This window comes from Hemicordylus capensis, chromosome 5 (genome assembly GCF_027244095.1).
Source record: "Hemicordylus capensis ecotype Gifberg chromosome 5, rHemCap1.1.pri, whole genome shotgun sequence".
In the NCBI taxonomy this organism is placed as follows: Eukaryota; Metazoa; Chordata; class Lepidosauria; order Squamata; family Cordylidae; genus Hemicordylus; species Hemicordylus capensis.
Window position 1 is genome coordinate 190,972,353 of NC_069661.1, and position 18,339 is coordinate 190,990,691.

Below are 18,339 nucleotides of genomic sequence, written 5' to 3' on the forward strand. Positions count from 1 at the left end.
ATTATTCAGAGTGGTAAATGGGAGGAGAGCTGGTCTTGTGGAAATCAGCATGAATTGTCCCCTTTGCTAAGCAGCCTGGTTTGCATTTGAATGGGAGACTACATGTGAGCACTGCAAGATATTCCCCTTAGGGGATGGGGCTGCTCTGGGAAGAGCGCCCACATGCATGCATGCAGAAGGTTCCAAGTTCCCTTCCTGGCAGCATCTCCAAGCTAGGGATGAGAGAGAGTCTTGACTGCAACCTTGGAGAAGTCACTGCCAGTCTGTGTAGACAGTACTGAGCTATATGGACCAATGGTCTGACTTGGTAGAAGGCAGCTTCCTATGTTCCTATATGAAATCATAATGAGTTCAAACTGGCTGTCATCGTAAACAAGGATACGCTTTTCTGTTACATGCTTCTCTTGAAGTCCTGATATCTCTATGTACCTTTGGTTTCTGTATACTACTTGTGAAGGATGCATCCACCACCAAATGTCCAGTACCTAAGCCAAGAATGTTGCCCTGGAGGGTTGCGATTTGTCCAGTGGAGCTCTGATGTTCTCAGCCAGTCAGTACCTTTCAAGGGAGTTATTCCAGGAAGGTGCTAAAGTAGCTTTTCCTTGTGAGAATGGTGCTTTTGCAATATTTGGGTTTTAGTTTTACAAATATACATACAGGTTGAACAGGGGAAAAACAAGTAGGCAGATGGTCAAACAGTGCTTGTATCAAAGTAGATCCAGTACTCCAAGTTCCTGGAAAATTGCTTTTGTCAGCCAAATCCTGCTGCCCAGATGGGTTTGAGAGTAGATGAGGCTTTAGCTCAGTGGCAGAACATCTGCTTTGCATGCAGAAGGTTGCAGGTTCAATCCCTGGCATCTCCAGGTATGACTGGGAAAGACTCCTCCATGAAACCCTGGAAAGCCACTACTAGTCAGTGGAGACAATCCTGGGCTAGTTGGACCAATGGTCTGACTCGATATAATGCAGCTTGCTTTGTAGGTGGCACTGTTGGTATGTTCCACAAAGGCTTTTAGATTATAACTAGTCTGATGGTCCATTAGTGGTCATTAAGGAGGCCATTCCTCTATCGGTAGGAATTGCTATAGCTAGCAGGCAATACGGTATTCTAGGAAGAGACTGTGATGGACATGTTCCTCTAAGTTCACCCTAGAAAGCAGCTGCCTTTTTTCAAGGATTCCTTGACAATATTAAAAATAATCAGGTTTTTAAATGTATTCTTGTTGAAATCTCTCAATAACAAAACAAAACAAAAACCCAACAACCCACAAATGGGTGAAATGCTTTCCTCCCTGGCTAGTTCTTTCTACTCTATTACCAAGCAAAAACCAAAACCAAAACCCTCTACTTTTGAGAAAGGGAAGTAGTAGCTGGTGAGTGGAGGCAGGGCTCACTACAGATTGGAGAAGTCTTTCTAGCCTTTTCTTAGCTGGAAATGCCTTTTCCTGCTGAGGATCATGGGATTATCATTTCCTCTGGCCCTGGATGGCAGAGACAGCAATGAGACCTCCTCACAAGGGTCTGACTTCTTCCCAAATGACACAAATCAGGCCGAATTCAGGCCTCTAGGCATGCGCATGGATGCAAAACAAGTGCAGAAGCCCAAAATGTGTCTAATCTGTGTCATTTGGAAGGAAGGTGGGTCCTTGTGAGGAACTCTTTTGCTGTCTCTGCCACTATCCAGTGCCCGACCTCAACTGTCATGGTTTGGGAGGTGGGTGGGCCCACTAAGAGCTCTCCCTACCATGCCATTGCCACCACACAGTGACGGTCTTAAACGTAGAAATCCCTCCTCCAGATTTAACTCCCCCAGCCCTTTACTTGTAAAGGGGAACCCTTGCCCCTGGGGTGGCAACTTCTTAGCTGCCTGTGGGCAGCAAAAAGCTTAATCTGCCCCTGATAGCATCACCCATAACAATATATTTCAGAGTAAATTGAGCTATGAGGTGGAGAAGAGGGATGTGCACAAAATGGATTTTTTGTTTTGTTTTGAGCTCAAAACAAAATGCAGATGGCTGAAACATTTCATTGAAGCAGCAGTCAAACCAGTTTTTTTGACAGAACAAAACCGAAATGTTTTGAGTGGTTTGGCCATAGGGAATAATGGGAAAACTTGAAACACCCCATTGTTCCCCATGGTAGCTCCTAGGGACACCAAAGTGGGTTGGGTGGTAGGGCACGATGGGTGCTACCTACCACCCAATCCAAAAAAAGAAATAGGCAAGCAGGTGATTTAAAACAAAATTTTAACCTTCCCCTAACCCCCCATAGGATCCTATGGATGCTTGGGGGAAAGTTACAGTTTGCAATTCATTTTGCAACACTGCCTTGAAACACTGCAGAAGCTCACAGTAAAAGGGAATCTGTCACTCCCAACAGAGAACACACATTTCGAACACAGTCTGAAAATGGCTAAAAAAAGAATTACTAGCCCAGAATCCACTGCGAGCCACAGTGCCTGCACTGCAGTAACATCACTGGCACAAGTTACCATCTCACATACAATTTTGACTCCTTATGTTATTTTCTAGCATTGCAGCAGCTGCCACAGCAGCAGTAAGCATAGCCATAAGCTCACCTAGAGCAACCACATTTTGACCGATGTGACCACATTTTGATCAGCCACATTTTGACTAAGTACATCTTGCAATGCATTCCCTTTGAATACATTTTGAAACACCCTCCTCCCCCCTCCCCCAATCATCAGGGGCACAGTTGCCCATGAAAACACTTGTTTTGTATGATAACAAGCCAACCAAGAAGCAATGAGATTGCAAGCCCACCAGAAGCCAGTGCCAGAAAACCAATTGGCAAGGGGAAAATAGGCCTCCAAAATGGCACTCGGAACTTTGAAACGTTTCAAATCAAAATGGGGTTGATGATTTGTTCCAAACTTGAAACAGGCCCCTTTATTTAAACAGTGTTTTATTTCAAGCTTGAAATACTCAAAACCACCCATTTGTATTCAAAATGGTTCCATGTCTATACCGTTGCACATCGCTAGTGGGGCAAGGCTGGAGCCACCTACATTACTCCTCCCCCCATTTTTCATCCCTTCTAAACTGAGACTTGTTCCTGCTCAATCTGAATCATGTCTCCCCCTGCTGCCTGTGCTGGGCAGTAGCTGAGGGAAGGGAACTAGGGAGTAAAAAAGTATGGCCCCAAAGTTGGAATGGCTCCATACCATTATGCTTCTGTAAGAATGATATCAACTGAACCCATTATTATGCACAGGTGTTGAACTATAAAGTTTCTAGGGACAGGTAGATTGCTTTTATGCTTTCAGTGAAGCAGTAGGAACAAATAATCTGTTAGATCCATGAGCTGAATGCCAGAAACATTATTTGTATTAAACATTTTAAAAAATGTGATGTTCTGGGAAGGCTTAAATTTTTAGCATTCCATTTAATAAGCAATATAAAAAAGGTTAAACTTTTGTTCAGTCATGTATATTTTAAAGTCTCCAGACATAAATTGAATAAATTATTTGCATACACTGCAGGATCTGTCAGACTCACGAGAATGCATCTAATTAGGTTATGGTGTACTTCCATGCTGAAATCAGTCAGTACTGACTTATCTGTTTATGTTGTTCATCTCTAAAATGGAGATGTGAATAAAAAGTGAAATCATGCACTAGAATGAGGCTTCCAAAAATAAAGTCAAGAACATTATTTGCCACATCTCTTGGAATCGTGGGATGTGATGCAACTGAAGGATTATCATACCACCACATATATTCATCAGGCACTTCTTCATATACAGTACATAGCGTGTGTACACATAAACATATGCACACATGCTCTGAGGCTATTCTCATGACACGAGTTGCCTGGGTTAACCCAGGCAGCTCATGTCATCTGCAACAATGGGAGACCTCTGCTCCTGGCTGCTCCAGACCTGTGGAACCTGACTTCTCTAGCCAGCTAATTACCAAGGTAGAACTAAATGACAACTCATTCTAGCATGGCAGGCAATCATGTGTGTGATCGCTGCTGGTTAGCCAGGCTTCCCCTAGGCTGATCACCATTTTAGGCAGCAAGCTGGGGGGAAGGAGTGCCTGCACAGAGCAGAGTAGCTGCTCAACTGAGAACAGCCACTCCAGTGCATTCTGGGATGCAGGGGGACTTCCTATCCCAACTCAGGACTCCATCAGCATGCCAGCTGTGTGGGTGCACAGTGTGGCAGAGTCTGAGGAGGCAGCTCCTTGTGTGGGGGGAAGGCAGGTAAGCTCTTGCCTCCACCCCCGAGCCCTCCCCAGTCCCTCAACTAAAGTTGTAAGAATGACCTTTATGTCAATAAGGAAGTATCTGAGAAATATTTCTGGTCACTGCCGAGGGCATAGATGTCCCGTACTAGAAGATTTGAGTTTGGGGTGGTATATACATGTTTTAAATATAAATAAATAAATAAATAGAAGAGTCTAGTGTCCCAATGCCCACCTGCAGGGCCAGGGCTTCTCAGGAGGAGGGCAAATTCTGGATCTTTCCAGGACAACATCCTTTTAGTGAGCCATTAGCTGACCTACTTGAAAAGAGAGGCAGACAAATACCTGGAGAACAAATTTATCAGTGGCTAGAAGTCAAGATGGTTGTATGTGCTGCCTCCAGTTTCAGAGTCAGCATGCCTCTGAATACCAGTTGCTGGGGAGAAACAGCAGGAGAAGGCTATTTGGCTATATCTCCTGCTTGTGAGGTTGCTAAGGGCATCTGGTTGGCCACTGTGGGAAACAGGGTGCTAAACTAGAAAGCCTTTGAGGTTGTTCTCATGTGTAGCCTAACCCAGTCTAGGGAAGCCCAGCCTGAGTTAGGCTGTGCATGAGAACCATCGGGATGGTGGTTCCACCAAATGAGAACCACCAAGAACCAGCCTAGTCCAGATTTTTAGTCTGGCTATTACCCAAGGTTAAAGGAGCAAGCACTCCCTTAACCCGGGCTCCTGGATTGTGTGTTCACTGGGGCTATGTTTAGCCCCAGCAGATATGGAGATGGGCGCCTAGAGTGCCTGTCTTCTGGGGGAATCTCCTAATGCAACACATGTGTCACACAGTGCATTGTGGGATCTCCAGAGGCTGGGACACGTTGTACTGGCCTCCAAAGCTCCATGCAGTGTGGATCATCTGGGAATGTGCTCCATGCTCCCAGATACATTGGAGCAGTCATCTGGGGGGAAAGTGAGTTAAACCAGCCTTCCCCCTGCACACACACCGCCTGCCCGCCCAGTCGTATGAACAACCTCTTTGTCTGATACAGTAGGGTCTTCTTAGGTAGATGGTTAAATCAAAGTATTTGATGGAGCAACGAGGCAATGTTTTCAAACCTGTGGTGTAGAGAAGCACAATAGGCAAGAGAAATGCTTGCAGAATCAGGAAGTAGAGACTCAAATAGCAGATTTTATCTGTTTTTCTGTACATATTCTAGATATGTGAGTAGGGACATATGACAGAAGCAACCCTGAATGACAGAGGTATAGGGTTAGATTGGACCTCCCAAGCTGGGACCCCTCAAGCTGGCCCACCATTCCTACCCACCTGACGCACCACCTCCACTTCCAGCATCCTAGGGCCAGAATGTCTGCATGCAGCCTACACACATAAAACCCAGCAATTAATGGTGTAATTTTGCCATCATGGACAAAATATGATATTCTCTGACCTTGAGATCTCTCCTGGCTTGTTCCTGTATTTGATGTTGTGCCTTCTTCCCTGACACTGACGTAACTGGGAGTGTGACAGCATGCAGATTGGTTTCGAAATGAATATTAGCTCTGTTAGCCAAACTCAGTTCTAAATCAAACCTGGGGGGAAGGGAGTTTCAACCATCTTCATTATTTGTCCCTTTGGTATGGAACTGGGACTTCTTGGCTAGTGCAGTCTCAAGCCAAGTGCAGGGGCGTAGCTAGGGGAGAGGGGGCCCGTGTCATCCCTCTCTCGGGCGGCCCCCCAGAGTGAGGGAGACAATGAAGAAAATAGGGAGGGATGGATCTGGAGGGCCCTCAGGAGCTGGGGGCCCGTGTTCTTTGAACCCTTTCGCTCAATTATAGCTATGCCCCTGACCAAGTGGGTGCACATGTGTTTGTATGTGTGTGTGTGCATGTGTGCTTGTGTTTGTGTGTGTGTGTATAAAGTATATTAAAGGTAACTGACAGCAGAGAGTTAGGAAACCAAATTTAAGTTGGACATTTTACCTTGCACCTTCATCAGCAACAGATGGATAGAGGTCGAGGTCAAGGTCAAGGTCGAGATAGAAATAGAGATAGAGTTCAAAACTTTTAATGAACATTGCTGTATTTATATTTAACTTATGGTACCAGGAATAAGCCAATTTTAATAGTGCATTTATAAATAATGAGTACAGCAATATTCTGAGCTGAGATGAAAAAACCCTTATTTAAGAAGCAAGCTAAAAATAGTATGTTATGTGTATCTGAGGCTTCTAATCCTTCTTGATGGAAGCAGCTTTGACACAATAGACAGAAAGATCTCCTGAGGTTCTGTTATGATGTATCTTGTTGTCAATAACCATGTTTTAAAGGGTGTGTGGGAAGACCTCTATACACAAGACACAAACTCATATGTCAATAGTGTATACTTGAAACAGTCCTAAAGTATTCTAGATCCATTAAGGTTTATGGGATCAATAATAAATACACTAAGGGAAACATACATATGCATTGACATAGCAAGAACTGTTGGCCCATCAAGTCAATAATCTACACTTGAATATTCACTCTGTGTCACAGGGATCGGTTGTGAAGGGGTTATATTGCAGTTAAAAAATAGAATCATGGCTTGGATTATGAATGGTGAGTGCTATGCTTCTTGCATTTCTAAAAATAATTCTGGCTAGATCTTAACTGACCAGTCTGGCCCTTTGTTTAAAAGTGCAAAAATATTGGTGTGTGAGCGAATTATTTAATGCCAGTGTCTAGTGGGGGACCCCACCAGCCTTACCGGCACTGACATTCCCTTGGCAGCCGAGGTGGGGGACAACCCAGAATCGGCAAGTGTCCAAAGAGAACAGCCCAACAAGTGGCCAGCCAAAGCACTGTGGCTCTAAGGAGCCTTGAGAGAGCGGCTGAGGGAGCGGGTGGTGAGCGAGGTGTTTCTGGGTGACGTAAGCAAGGTGCCTTAGAGGGAAGGGTAGGCGTGAGCGAGGGAGGAGGGAATGGGTGACAGGGGCACAGCTGAGGGGGATAAGGGTGAGGGCAGCCTAATATGGCAGGATGGAGGTCCAATTAGAGGGGGCGGGAGATGCAGTAGCTCTCAGGAGGGATTTAAGGCAGGCTCGGCCACTGATGAGAGGCAGTTGGAGGGTGAGTGGTGGAGGCCTCTGGAGAGAGACTGACACAGTGACCGAGGAGCCTAGAGGAGGAGGCTTCTGGTGAGCTGAAACCCGCTCCCCTTGAAAACTCTGAGGCCCTGCCGAGGGGAGGGAAGAAGGAGAGCTAGAGAAGAGAAATGGCCCCGGAAAGACCAGCGTCGTGACAGTCAGCAATTCCACAAGTCTTCGTACTGAAAATAAGATGTGCTGTTTAAAACAACTTAATGTCAGGTAATAGATTGTGAAGCTTGTCTTTTTTCATAACAGGAAAACCTCGGTATTCCTGGGGGTTCCATTCTCAGTTACTGCTGCAGGTACTGAAGCTGCAAATACTGAGGCATTGGGACAATGCAAACCCAGGGGTTAGGTTCTGAAGGGGCAAAACATGGCCAAGAAACATGAAACAGAGAAAGGAAAAGTGCCCTACCATGCTCCGAAGGTCCAGCAATGCCCCCCAATGTCCAGCAATGCCCCCCAAGAGACTCAGTTCCACTTTTTTGCTTTAAAAGTGCATTTCTCCCCCTTTTCCTTGGGAAAGAAGATATGAAATGTCCCCTGAACACAAAATTGTAGCTGGAAATGACCTTGGAGGTGATTTCCGGCCAACCCAATCCATGGATATATGGATTTAACCCTTTTAAAACCCTTCCCCTCTTGCACATACCCAGGATGGGTGTCATTCAGCCAACTGCGGATACGCAAAACTGTGGATGCCAGATTCATGAGTTACAAGGTCCTTCTGTTTTGCACTATAGCTTTGCACTTTTTAAATATAGTTATATAGTCTCACTGTATTTATCACTTAGGTGTTTATACAATTACCCCCTTTTATGCCTTTTATCCCTTTTTATCCTCTTTAATAACTTTTATACCTTATGTCTTGTATGCCTTGTAATATATTTTATGCCCTTTTGTGCATTTAAATGATTTTTAATGTTTCCTTAGGCCCTTTAACATATCATTATGAATTATAGTTTGCACTGTGTAATCACCCCCTGTATTTTGTGCTGGTCTATGACCATAATAAAGATGATTGATTGATTGAAGATCCTTCTGTATATCAAGATTGGTATGCCCTGTAAAAACTGGCCATGATCTACTAATAACTTCACTTTCTGTTCCTGGTGTGTACTTTAGCTGCTTCCAGCCTGCAGTTGCAAAAAATGTGACTACTTTTACACAGCTGTTAACAGCTAGCTGCTAAAGGACAGTGGCTCAGACCCAGACTACTAAAGTGGGCATGTAACATGAGATATGCTGCTCCTTTGGAGGATGGAAGGGAGTTATGTGTTGGCCAGCATGCAGTAGGGAGGGCAACTTTTGAGGCTCCTACTTTCCCCTCAGGTTGTCCTGTGTAACAGGTAGAAATATTTCCCTGAGGGTATATTACACAGCCCTCAGAGACACACTTCTCTGTGCTTCAGAGCGTTTTCAGGGAAGGAGTAATGGGTGTGTGTGTCAAATGTCACCCATTGCTCCTTTCCCTGGAAGAATTCCGTGGCACATGGAAGCTGGTCCCTGAAAGCTGTGTGACCCGGGATATTTTTTGATGAGTTACAAGGTGATCCAAGGGGTGGGATTCCAAAATTCGCCCTCCTGACTACATGCTGTGCACAACCTTAGTGAAGAAGGCTGCCCAAGCAGATGCACAGCTCTTCATATGGTGCGCACTTCAGTAGTCTGGATCTGAGTGTCAGTGAAGGATGTACCAGGACCTTGGTGGTTCCTGATGTTTTGTCTTGGCCTTTCCTCCCAAATGCCACACTTTGGTGTGCAAATAAACTTAAGTTATTGAAACAAACAGGCAGTAACAGCCTTTCCTTTTCTGTAAAGCGTGAATCGGAAGTGTACCCTGTTATTGAAACGATCAGGCAGTAACAGCCTTTCCTTTCCTGTAAAGAGTGAATCGGAAGTGTACCCTGTCCTGACAGGCAGGCTATGGATCAGCCACTCAGCACATGGTGGGTGGGACCTAGAGGGCCATGAGGCAGGAAGAGAAGCGTTTCTTTGTGGTGGGAGGTGAGGGAAGCATGGGCAAAAAGGCTTAGTAAGGAGCAAGGGAATTTTGTTCTCTCATGGTCAAAAGCTAACCTAACGATTTCTCTCAAGAAGTTGGAGGCTGGCTTTGCTTTCAACAAGATGGGTAGCCATGGAGTTGGCTACTGAAAAGGACTGCAGATCCTTGAGAGAAAGGATTGCAGGATACTTGAAGCTCACCATGTGAGGGGTGAGTCTCCAAGGAAAAGGGGATTTAGTCTAGAGAACTGTTTGCTAGTTAGTACGCGTCAGAAACTTATTTTCCTTTTTGTGCTGTGAAAATCCTTACAACTGGTCTATTGTGTTTTATCTGAAACGTAACAAGTTAAGAAACACAAGCCTGTGCTCAGCTCTGCAACTAGGGCATTGCAAAAGTCTCTGTAAACTCTCAAAGATTTTTTTTAAAAAAATTCTTTCATCTATGTTATTTGCAACTGGGTTACCACGATTTTTAAAGTGTGCCACTCCAATACCAGCTGGAGTGTTCTTTAGAAGTAATCTGGTAAAGTACTGAGTGTTTCTTTTACCTGTAACTAAAAGCTGAGAATGCCTCAAACTGAAGCAGTCTGTAGTAATTTGAATAAAGCTTTTCTATTTTTGTGTGTATCTTACCTGCCTCTGAGTGGAATTTTAACTCCGGAAAAAGGGGTTTTGCTCTGGTGCAACACATGCCTCAATTTTAATTACTCAGGAACTCTACCAAGTATTCTCATCATGTGTAGGCTTGCATGTGGAGGGTTTTGGTTTTTTTTGTACTTTCCCATTGGTAAAGAGAAGGAGAGTTCCCTGGAATTTCGCCCACACCATGGCAGGGATTAAACTCTGTTAAGAAGTGTACGTGGTGGCAGTGATTGAGCGACTAAAGGAATGGTTTAAGTGTAAAGGAACAGCCTTTGTGGGTGAAAGCAAGAGAGATGATGATTCAGCATTTTTCTTCCTCTCATGTGGGCTTGCTTTAAGATAAAGGCTGGGTTAAATCCACTACAGTTCTGTAGGAGGTGACAAGCTTTATCAGTACCAGTAGCATTTCTGCTAATTACTAATAAAAACTGTTCATCAGCTCTTTTCTGAAAATCTACTTTAGGTTCTCACCACAGTTGTCCAAACAGTGACACAGATGGGAGGAGTTGTCCAACTTTAACTGCTTTTCAATATCAGGGTTAACTTTCAGCACATCTCTAGACATCTCAGGAGTAGAAAGTTGGTTCCCAATTTGGCGCAGATTTTGCATTTTTCCAAGTGGTGCTTGTAAACTCAAATTCAATGGCAATTCTATTGTGTCTTTACATGTGTCAAAGATGAACTCCCATCCACAGCTGCAGGTTTTCATGAGGTACTTCGAAACATGTTGTTTCACTTTTCTCCCTTCCTCAACTGTTGGGAAATGTCAGGGTAGCCTGACAAGGTTAGTTAACTTTGAAGGAGATTGTTCTGAAGACTTACAGTATTTTTTCTGCTATGCGATTATTTAATATAGATGTTCAGCAGACCTCTATATTTCTTGTTTCTATAACAAGAAACAATCCACATAGGTAAGCAGCTTTAGTCCCGAAGCACTGAAAGCAGCATCTGTATCTAAGCAACAGTAGCAGCACTATGGTATAGGGATGTGCGAACAGGTTCAAATCTGAACCTGTTCGAAGTCGAACTGGTTCGGTTCAACATCAGACTGAACAAATCATGAACCCCTGGCCATTGGGTGTCTGTGTTTCATGAATATCTTGTTTGTACTTACTCCCTCCAGGGGCGCTTCTCCGAGGCTGTATGTGTGTCTGTGGATGTTCCCCTCCCCTTGTCGGTGAGAGGAATCGAATTGTAGAATATTCTTTTCCAAGTCTACTTCACTCTCCTCAGCTACCTCCACTGCCACTCTGGCTTTGAAAAAGAGCAGAAGGAAGAATATTGAGGACAACAAAGTGCTGGCCTAGAGTGTCTCTATGGAGACATACTAGATCACACTCAGCTGGCTGCCATACACTTCAATGAGGCCAGTCAAGTGTGGGCCAACAGTGTCTCCATGGTGATACTTTAGGCCAGCATTATACTGACCACAACAGACTTCCTTCCTTCCAGAATGGCAGTGGAGGAAGAAGATAGAAAAATGGTGGTGGTAGCTAGCATGATGTTACGAGTTGTTTTGAGGGCAGAGGCAGCCAAACTGACACCTGAGCTAAATGTCTGCCTTAGGCAATTGCTTCAGTTATTAGGCAACTTCTGTTGGGGTAGGGTAATTCCTGATTTTACCGGTTGAGACTGGGAAATATCATTGGATATAGGGGTCACTTCCTGCAGTAGTGTATAAGCAGATGGTTGCTGACCATGCTTCTCTAGTGTCATGGGCTACTGATGCCAGCAAATATGCTTATTTGTTGACATCAGTAGTCTTCACTGTGCTAAGCACCCTGTCTCCACCAATATCCTGTCTCCAAGGATTCTCTATGGCTGAGAATTTATCTTCCCCCTCAATTACCTTGTAGCAGCAACTGACAGTTCTGACTAGCAAATTGCCTTACCAGCAACCTAACCACAGCTCAGTTTACTCACCAATTAGTCAAACATTTGGTTTAAAGTGCTTGGTTAAACCTGATTAATTGCATACCTGCCAGGTGAATGGGGGAAAAGGGACATGTTGGCAGGTATGCAATTGTTTCAGAACAACTTCAACTAGTTTTTGGCTTGTGTCACCTCATTAAAATCATGCAGCTGACTTAGGTAAGGATTATTCTTACCAGCCATTTATTTTCTTACAGTACAGCTAGACAATTTCATGAGCTTTGGTTTGTTTTACATGATGGTTTTCATAAACAGAACTCCTATCACTGCTGATGCTGTTACAATGGCTGCTTGATAATGCTTTTTTCAGACTAACAGCTGAATGATGTGCAAGATGCCAGTGGGAGCTAAAGACAAGGTATGGTCTCCTAATAGCTGGGAATTTCTCTTCAGCCTTTGGAAAGTGATAACTGTGCTGGGAGAAGGGACAGCCTTCCAGCTGATGGGAGTGGGGAGAGAGAGAGAGAGAGAGAGAGAGAGAGAGAGAGAGAGAGAGAGAGAAGCAGTTTTCAACTCAAGTTGACCAAAGATAGGGAGAAAGCTGGATTTTGTATCTAGCATTAGCTGAAGCTGTGCAAGCAGCATACATTGGTAATCTGCTGACTCCTGTAGGAGTGCAGTTTGCTTCTGCAAGTAAAACAAATCTTACCAAGACACTATAAGACTCCTGTTCTCTCTATTCAAAAATAATTAAACTCTATGCTACAGTCCTGGGAATTCTTCACTGTTTGGAAGTGAGGTAGTGATGAGCTGGATGAGGAATAACAAACTGAATCCAAATAAGACAGAGATATTGTGTGGGGTTGGGAGACAATTTTGATCTGCCAGTTCTGGATTGGGTCACACTTCCTCAGAAGGAATAGGTATGCAGTCTAGGAATACTTTTGGACCGAAACCTCTCACTGGGGACTCAGGTTGAAGTAGAGGTCAGAGGTGTTTTCTATCGGCTTTGGCTAATATGCCATCTGCATCCATTTCTTGAGATAAACAAACTCAGAACAGTAGTACATATGCTGATAACCTCCAGATTTGACAACTGCAATGCAGTATATGTGGGGCTGTATTTGTACAGAAACTGCAGTTGGTGGTCTCTGGGACATCTTGAAGAGACCATATTACTCCTATATTAAAAGAACCACACTGGCTCCCAGTAAGTTACTAGGCAAAATATAAGGTGCTGGTTATTAGGGGTGTGCATGGGCCGTTTTCTGTGGTTCAGTCCGAATTCAAATTGAATTTGGACCAAACTGCAGGTTCGCAAACCAGTTCAGTCAAACCAACCGGCTGGGCCAGTCGGTTCGATGGTTTGAGCACCCAAGCATACCAACCTGGCCCACTGCATTGCAGCTGGCGGGGAGGGAGGGAAGGGTCACCTGATCAGGTGAGTACTAGCACACTTACTGGTGGTACCACCACACTTGGAAGCTGCCTGCGGCAGCGGCACTCCCTCCAGCTGCCCATGTGGTGCCGGTACAGCTCCAGTGGTCTCCATGAATGCATGAGGACCATTTGCATGGTGAGCATGGTGTTACTGACCCTGCAAATGGCCTTTGCTCATGTGCAGAGGCCAGGTGAGTGCTGGAGCCATACCACTGCTGTGCAGGCTGCTAAGGGAAGTGCCACTACTGCAGGCAGCTTCCAGATGTGGAGGTACTGCCGGTAAGCACCTTCTCATTTAGCCCATTTTGACTGGATCTAATGGGGGCAGCAGAAGATCTGGTTGTTCAAGTGAGCCTTCAAGTGAGCAGCCCCTGGTGGCGCAGTGGTAAAACTGCCACCCTGTAACCAGAAGGTTACAAGTTCGATCCTGACCAGGGGCTCAAGGTTGACTCAGCCTTCCATCCTTCCGAGGTCGGTAAAATGAGTACCCAGAATGTTGGGGGCAATATGCTAAAAATCATTGTAAACCGCTTAGAGAGCTCTGGCTATAGAGCAGTATATAAATGTAAGTGCTATTGCTATTGCTATTCCCTCCCTTCCTCTGCTGGCCACGATGGAGTGGGCCAGGTTGGTACGCTTGGGTGCTCAAACCGTCAAACTGGTTCACTTTGAACTGGCTTTGATTTGGTTTGACCTCAGACCAGCCCTCTTTCCTGAAAGTTGGTCCAATTCACAACCGGAACGCTGGAACTGGCCTGGTTCGTGGCAGACCGATTCATGATCAAACTGGTTCTGCACATCCCTACTGGTTATAACCCATAAAGCCCTAAACAGCTTAGGCCCAGGGTGTTTAAGAGAACAACTTATTTACTATGAGCCCCATCGCCCATTGAGATCATCCGGAGATGTTCATCTGAAGTTGCCACCAGCTCATCTGGTGGCTGCACAGGGACGGGCCTTCTCTGTTGCCGCCCCGAGACTCTGGAATGCACTCCCTGCTGAAACAAGAGCCTCCCCATCTCTGACAACTTTTTAAAAGCCTCTAAAGGCTTTATCCACCCAAGCTTTTTAACTGGAGTCGTGGTTTTAAATTGTTTTAATGTTTTAATTTCTATTTTAATTTGTTTTATTTTGCTGTAAACCACCCAGAGATGGAAGTTTGGCGTGGTGTACAAATATAATAAACAAACATAAAACAATATAAAGCTATACAGAATCAGGGAGGTTCAACTGTGCAATAAAGACTTTGAAGATAATGCAAGTATACATGTAGCAATAATTTCTGAGCAGCCCTCCTCCCTTCCAAAATTAAAAGTCTGCAAACAGCTGGCAATGATCAGTCCTAACCCTCACTCACTAACTGGGACAAATACATGGTTTTCACTGTTTACTGGAGGTTCTGCTGCTGCTGCTTCACAGGATATTGCTTTGTCTGAACTTAATGATGACAGTGAAGGTGACTGAGGAGGGGCTAAAAATACAAATGCCCAAGGGGGAACAAGCCATGCTTTTGCAGTATGCCAGCCAGTCTGGTAAAGTAGGTGGCTGACAGGAGGCTAACATCAGCAACTATTGATCTAAAAGCCTATGCTGAAACGCATTCACAGTGAGAGGCAGAGGTGCTGACCGGACACTAATTAAAACACGTGGACCTTTTTAGTGCTCTATTGTTTGTTGGAATATAGATCTAGACATGTATGGTGATATTTAAAAATGAAAGTTAGCAAAGTGCGGATGCAGAGACCAGAAAAGCGGGGGGGGGGGGGGCGGGGGCGGGGGCGGGAAACAGAAACATTATGCTCATGAGAGATTATTCCCATCTTTATATCACATTTATATCCTACTCTCCAAGCAGCTCAGAGCAACATACATGAGATTAACCCCATTTTATCCCCACAACAACCCACAACAAGGGAGGTTAGGCTGAGAGATAGTCATGGCAACAATCTTTGTGTTTAAATAAATGTTTTTAAAATGGTAGATTAAAGTTGTTACTGCTGTTTGCAGGCACAGCTGGTGAACTCTCCTCGGGGGGCGTTGGCGGCTTCTTTAAGGTAAACGGAGCCGGTGCTCCGTGTCGCCCAGCAGCCCCCGTGGCGGGGAATCGCCTCCGCCACTCACCTGGCCGCTGGTGGGGGCTCGCCTCTGCGGGAGCGAGGTGAGTGGCGGAGGCGATTCCCCGCCACGGGGGCTGCTGGGTGGCATGGAGCAACGGCTCCTTTTACCTTAAAGAAGCTGCCCGCTGCCCCCCCCCCCGAGGAGAGTTCACCAGCCACACCTGGCTGTTTGGCTTTTGGACTGCAATCTTCATAGATGAGTGATCTTTTTATCTGTCTTTGGGCAGCCACATTTTAAAATGTGTATTGGCTGTTAATGCTATGTTCCATGGCTGGCATCTGGACTAACAGAGTGCTGGTACTTTGGGACTGCTGCTGAACTCTCAACTAATGCGACATCTGTACTCACATAATGAGGGGGACAAATTTCTGCAACATCTCCATCCCCAGGGAGCACTCTGTGACACAAGAAAATATGTCCTTGAGGGCTGCATTACCTTCAGGGACATATTTTTGGTGGCATGGAGCACTTCTTGGGGAAGGAGAGATAGCCAGAATCCCACCCCCCACCCAGAATTGGTGATGCTGCCTTCGCGAAAATCAGCAGCAATAGCAATGCTTCTCCCAAAACAGCTGCGCTTTGTTAATCTGGATGTTGGCCCATGTTCTTAAATTATGTTTTACATTGCAAATCACCTTGTGCATGCTGTTAAAAGGTAAAGGCAGGGTATACATCAGTCAATCAATCACTCAGTCATTAGTGGTTCATCCAGTGAACTTCAAGAATGACCACAGAATAGAATCCAGACTTTTTCAGTCTAACTCTACCACGCCAACTGTGTAAGTGCCTTACTTATGGAGGCACATAAGTAAGTGCCTTACTTATGGAGGCACATACTTATACTTACTGGCCTTACTTATGGAGGCACATATTCATGAAAAATGCTATTCATTTTCCAGGAATATGTATGAAAACATGCCATTATTCATGACCATATGCCTGGTTTTAAAAAGAAATCCATAGCAGGTATCTCACAAATATTACAAGATATTTTCTCTGTAGCAAATTATCCTCCCAGTAAAAATGGGAGGCAATTGTGATATGAGAACTACTCCTAAAGGTTAGCAAGTGCACATTGTCCTCAATATTTCAAACTGTCAAGGACATGAGAATATTACAGAGTGTCTCCAGAACCTAAGCTTCAGTTTAAGCAGAAAAGACATTTGTGCTTTAGAGAGTGCCAAATCAAAGCTTCTCTTGCCATACAATGTGTTAACATAGCGGGAGTTCATATGCGATACAAATTCTGTGATCTTAGATACAGCTTCCATTCAGGAGAAGTTACTCTCTGCAGGAATAGGTAAAGGTTACAGACCTACAGATCTTGATGTTGCAGACCGACTTTCACTCAGATGATGCAAATCTTGAGAGTTATATCTGGAACTAATCTTAGACATCTTAACGTTTTATTATTTTTAATAGAGCTGCTTTTGTTTTTGTTTTTAATTATGTTTTAAAAAATTTACTTTATTATATTGTAAGCCGTGTTGAGGATCCTGGTTGTACCACACATGGGAAATCAAACTGATTGATTGACATGGGAAATCAAATTGAAAAACAAGCTCACTTTACACAGCATGGCTGAGTTTACTCCTTCCTTCCATTAACCCTATAAGGCTGTTCTCACGAGCAGTCCAACCCAGGCTAGGGCAGCCCAGACTGCGTTGGGCTGCTTGTGTGGAGCACTCAGGGGCAGATTAAGCTTTTTGCTGCCTGTAGGCAGCCAAAGATTTGCCACCCCAGTGGCAAGGAAGGGGGGAGTTTAATTGAATATATATTTTAATTAAAACTGCTGTCGTGCAGGAATGCGTTGGCACGAGCTCCTCATGCACCCGTCTGCCCGCCTCCCAAATTATGGGGAGGCACTGGTGGTGGGCGGGTGCATGCCGGGCAGGATGCAAAGGAGCAATGGGCGGCAGAGAGAGCAGGCAGGCAGTGAGGCAGTGACAGACATGCACAGAAAGGCCCAAAACAGGGAAATTGCTCTCATTTGGGGAAGTAGGAGGGCTTGGGATAGGACCTATTGTCGCCCTCTCCAACTCATTGGCTATCGCTGCCCCGCTAACTGCCTGCTCTCTCCGCCACCATTGCCCCTTTGCATTCCTCACAGCAGGCACCCGCCACTGTGCCATCAAGTGCACACACACATATGCATTAAAAATGTATCTATTGCTTTTAAAAAATGCTGCTGGGGGGATATTTGACGCCATAGGCAGCCGCCTCCACTGCCTCTCCCGTAATCTGCCTATGGGAGAACTTGGGTAGATCCTGATCTGGCACTGCCCTCACAGGTAGCCTGACTTTTAATCCCGGCATTTACCCAGGGTTTAGGGCGTATGTGTGGGCTCGGGCTGCATGCAGGTGACGGTTGGGTGCCTAGAGTGCCTGACTCATGGGGGATTCCCCCAATGCACTGTGCTCATTGCATGGTGCATTGTGGGTCATGCCAGGCCACAAAGAGGCCCATTGCACAGGCGCGGCGGCCTCCAAAATAGCCACCGCACTGAGGGGGGAAGGCCAAAAAACAGCCAAAGAGCCAATTTCTGGAATAAGAAACCAGGCCATTTCTGGAATAAGGGAGGCTGGCAGAGGGAGGGGGAACCTCCACGGATTACCCCCCCCCCGCTGCCACCTCGGACAACTGTAAAAAAAATTAAAATTTTTTAAAAATAACGAATCCCTCCCAGACTGGACCAGACCGGGAGGGGGGTTGAGGTGGTGCTGACCAAACTGGCCCCGTCTGGTTCAGGTCCAGTTCAGACTCAAACCAAACCGGACCAGCCAGTTCTGTGCACACCCCTAATTTGAGACACATCTGATTAATTGTAACCATCAGGAGTAACATAAATTCCTTCACAGTCCCCATAAAGAGTGATCAACCAGAGCTCAGTGTACTCCTGTGCCTGTCTGGCCTACCTGCCTAGTCAGG

General features: G+C 45.3%; 1 long non-coding RNA gene across 3 annotated transcripts in view; it reads right to left on the reverse strand.

Annotated features, from left to right (window-relative positions):
- Window positions 1-18,339, reverse strand: part of LOC128328053 (uncharacterized) — a 114,755-nt gene that overhangs the window by 25,724 nt on the left and 70,692 nt on the right. The window lies entirely within an intron of this gene.